The following is a 5,041-nucleotide window of genomic DNA, read 5'->3' as shown; positions in this document are numbered from 1 at the left end:
GGCCAGGTGGTAAGGGCGCTTGACTCGCAATCTCCGCCCCCACCAAACATGCTCGGTTATTCAGCCGTAGGGGCGTTAGAACGTGACGGTCAATCCTACTATTCGTTGGTAAAAGAGTAGCCCAAGAGTTGGCGGTGGATGGTGATGACTAGCTGTCTTCCCTCTATTCTTACACTGCTAAATTAGGGACGGCTAGCGTAGATAGCCCTCGTGTAGCTTTGCGCGAAATTCAAAAAACAAACTCCTATATACCATCATCCATTTTGCTTCAGAAATGTCACAAATCGGAACTTCATCTGGTCAAAAGCGAAGGTTTTGGTCAAGTCTGAGTTTAAGTCAACAAACATTAGCTACGTTTTTAGATCTCTGGCGGACCATATTATAGTTTTGATTGATCTTCACATTATAACGCCCTCACGGCCTGAAAGGATGAGTATGTTCGGTGTGGGGGAGATTCGAACGTGCCACCCGTAGATTGCGAGTCGAGTGCCCTAACCACCGGGCCACGCCAGGCTCGTCTAGTCGATCACAGAAAAGTAGTCCAAAAGGTGGCGTGGATGTTGTTGACTATCTGCCTTCCATCTGGTCAATCAGTTCAAAATCATTTCAGAAGAGCCCTTGTGTTTACGGGTGTTATTGGTTGGCTACCTCCAATCTGGTCAGTAATTCTGATTAAACACAGCTATGCATATACATGTTAACCCAAGAGACCTCCGACTAGCCTTTTAGCCCACGTGCACACGGTGATACGGACCAGGCTGACGATGCCAATTACACACGATCTTGAAATTACTTATTAATTTGTGAGTTAAACCCAAATGTTTAAACAGATTAAACTTTCACCGACTTTGAACGTATTAGTTTGTTTGTTGATTGGGGCTAAAAGTAAACGTAAGTTCATGACTTGTATACTTAATACCAGCTAAAGTCATACAATACGTAACAACAACAAAATAAGGTGTTCTCTCGGTGATATTCCAACAAACGCACCTTCTGTTGGGAAAATTCACACCACTCCATCAGTGGTGTAAATGTAAACCATAAATTTACACTTCTCCTGTGTATTTGTATAGGTGTATGTGTGTTTAAACAGAAAGAAAATCATTAATCCTACGTTAAATTTTATAAGAACTGTTTACTGTTTGTTTGGTTGAAGTTAAACACAAAGCTGCTACACAATGGGCTATCTGTGCTCTGCCCACCACGGGTATCGAAACCCGGTTTCTAGCGTTGTAAGTCCGCAGACATGCCGCTGTGTCACTGGGGGGGGGGCAGCTGTTTACTGACGAGTTGTACATGAACAATTCACATGAAGAGGGCGAAAAATGCGTAATCTAATCATTTAATGATGATTAATTAATACATTTCTATTAATTAAAATGTAATGATGAATTACGTTTTAACAATCATCACACCTATTTTAGGTGTGATTTCACACCTCAGTGGGGTGTGAAAATTGTTTGTGTGTTGTTCTTACATGTGTTCTTTACACCTTTAAAAGAGGATAATCAAACATCTTAGAACGTACAGGAACTTCAGGCTTTAATATATGCTCTCCGCGGTTGTTCGTTAAAGTTAATGCATATGTATTGAATTTAAAACGCTATGTAAAAGCTTCGTCTAATGTTGTTTTTATAAGCGTCGACTTATGAGTGACGTTCAGGAAAGAACTGTTGGTATAAAAAAATACTTTTGTTGAAATGTTTCAGGTGTTGCCTATTTCATACTGGCCGTCTTACACCGATATTAGGCCAAAACAAGTCTATTACAACTTTGTAACACACAGAATTTCCACAGTCAGTTTAAACTTAACAACCTTTATAACACACCCTATAAATCGCAGTGATTCATACACTTTACTTACGGTGCTTACTGTTCGCTTGACTCAATTATCTATCTCTTCAATCTATCTATCTATGCAATTGCGCTGGTTTTTCTCGCCAGGCTTATATACTAAAAAAAGAGGGCGCCTCGAACAAACTCGGGCCTCCCCGATAATTCATGATCCTTCCAGAAACTCCAGCGCGCATGCTCCCAGAGTCACGCGACTTCCGCAGTCGTAACAATATATTTAAATCCAATAGGTTCCAAGAAAATAAATAGTTAGATCTGACAGTCTCTAAGGAAATAGATAGTTAAATTTAACAGATTCCAAGAAAACAGATAGTTATATTTAACAGACTCTGAGAAAACAGATAGTTAAATCTAACAGGCTCTAAAAGAACATATAGATCTAACAGTCTCCAAGAAAACAGATACTTAGAAATTTAACAGTCTCCAAAACAATAGCTACTTAGATCTAACAGTCTCCAAGACAACAGATAGTTAGGTGTAACAGTCTCCAAAACAATAAATAGTTTAGTTCTAACAAGCTCCAAGACAACAGGTAGTTAGATCTAATAGGTTCTAAGGCACCAGGTAGTTAGATCTAACAGTTTCCAAGACAACAGGTAGTTAGATCTAACAGGTTCTGAGACACTATATAGTTAGATCTAACAGGTTCTAAGACATCAGATATTTAGAACTAACAGATTCTAAGACACCAGATATTTAGATCTAACAGGTTTTAAGACACCAGGTAGTTAGATCTAAAGGTTCTAAGGCATCAGGTTGTTAGATATAAAAGGTTCTAAGACACCAGGTAGTTAGATCTAACGGGTTCTAAGGCATCAGGTTGTTAGATCTAACAGGGTCCAAGACAGCAGATAGTTTACTCATAAACTAGAAACAGTGTTACTTTCTTCTGAGGATGTCAAAAGTTACAGTAGGACGGCTATTCACTATTTAATCAAATCAAGGGTGCAAGACTATCAAAATGAGTATATACTCTTTTAAAGGTATGCCAAAATAATATTATCCTCCTGATCTTGAACCGTAGATTTAATGTTATTATGTTACTGGTTTAAGTAGGTTATATAATTCTCAGCTTGCACTGTAAAAAAGTTTCACTGTTAATTTACGGTAAAAAGAGTTGCAGCCGAGCTGCCAGACCTTGTGCAGTAAACGAAATTTAGAATATTAAACTACTTTATGGTGTCTTCTGTTGAATTTGCAGGAATTCCCCGTTAAAATATGGTTTTTAACATTGAAAAATAACGGTTAATTACATATACTTTTACGGTATTTTTATAGTGTTTTCATGTGTTTTAAAAACTGTAAAAGTGTGATCGTCTACATCAAAAAGTTTGTGGACGCTAACTCAACTTCGTGAAAACAGAGAAAACATCAGCTTGAATAGGTGCCAGGTTAGACCCCATCACTACTTCACCAATCAGTTGATAGATCTTACCAATGAAGAGAAAACGTGATTGGTTATCGTGAACACGTAAGTTTGATAAGGCATTGAATCCATGTATGTTATCGAACTCGGTTTCATCTGTTGGTATTTTAGTGAAGAAGGATTGTACATGAAAGTAACACACACTATATCATGATCAAACTGTGTTCCTTTGAGGTCGATAACAAGTTGAAAACTGTAAATTAAATATAATTATTGTGTATTCTTCAATTTTTGAGGAATTTAGCCAAGGTTGGTTATAGGTGCTAATAGTCGATACAGTTAGTTTGACAGGAACTTTTTGTAGATTAACCTGATATGGACAACGCTGTTATTATCTATAATGATATATGGACGTATCTGTTGGTCTATGTGCGCGTGAGACTGCCATAACTCCAAGAGGAAATAACCTAGAAACCAGAAATTTTGCACACATACTAAATGGACCCTGAGGGTGTGTACCTGGGTATTATTACTTATCTACATGCGTGCACATCTATTTATGCGAAAAACTACATAGAAAAGAAATGTGACCGCCATAGCTCCAAGAACAAAGAACCTAGAAAGCTGAAATTTTGCATCCATACTAAGTGGACCCTGAGGGTCTGCACCTGGGTATTATTACTTATCCCCGTGCGTGCGCGAATACATCTTTTTTGTGAGATAAGCTAGCGAAAAACCACATAGAAAAGAAGTGGTTCCTTATATTATGAATTATATATATATAAGTCAGAGACAGACACGCACTTGCGTGCATGCGTCCGTGCGCATCTTAATAATGAGGGAAATCTAGTGAAAACGCACATAGAAAAGTTCTGATATATAAAAATGCCAGCGAGTTTGGTAACAATGCGTTCCAAACAATGGCTTATATATCACGCTGCTTGGCAATAAAAGTATAACCTAATATTGTTGTTAAGAGGTTATGTGATGAAAGTATATAATGAAATGTATAAATTACAAAACTGAAAAAAAAATACTTGTTGTTTCCTAATTTAGAAGCTCCGTTAATTAAGTAGGTTTGTTTTTATTATTTAAGTTTAAAATCGGAGGACAAGTCAGAGTGAAGGTTATCTTTATACACAGGCAACATCCTGTAGAGGGGCAACAAAAGTATATAGATTATACTTTAAGGCTAAAATGATTTCAGAATACACACACTGACATAGTCATCTGGAGTTATATAAGAGCGTGTCTGTGGGTCTTTGTGTGACCGCCAAAACTCCAAGAACAAATAACCTAAAAGCCTGAAATTTTGCACCCATACTAAGTGGACCCTGAGGATGTGCACCTGAGTATATACTTGAAGAATGCCCAACAGTTAGCTTGGTTTGAATAATGTCCAACAGTTAGTTTAGCTTGAACAATGTCCAACAGTTAGTTTAGTTTCAAATACTTGAATAACGCTTAACAGTTAGTTTAGTTTCCAGTACTTGAACAACGCTTAACAGTTAGTTTAGTTTCCAGTACTTGAACAATGCCCAACAGTTAGTTTAGTTTTCAGTACTTGAAGAATGCCCAAAAGTTAGTTTGGTTTGAACAATACCTAACAGTTAGTTTAATTTCCAGTACTTGAACTATGCCTAACACTTAGTTTGGTTTCCAGTACTTGAACAATGCCTAACGGTTAGTTTAGTTTCCAGTACTTGAACAATGCCCAACAGTTAGTTTGGTTTGAACAATGCCCGACAGTTAGTTTAGTTTCCAGTACTTGAACAATGCCCAACAGTTAGTTTGGTTTGAACAATGCCCGACAGTTAGAGA

Source organism: Limulus polyphemus, unplaced genomic scaffold, assembly GCF_000517525.1.
Source record: "Limulus polyphemus unplaced genomic scaffold, Limulus_polyphemus-2.1.2 Scaffold5185, whole genome shotgun sequence".
Taxonomy (NCBI): Eukaryota; Metazoa; Arthropoda; class Merostomata; order Xiphosura; family Limulidae; genus Limulus; species Limulus polyphemus.
The sequence above is the reverse complement of the archived record's forward strand: the minus strand, read 5'-3'. Positions refer to the sequence as shown.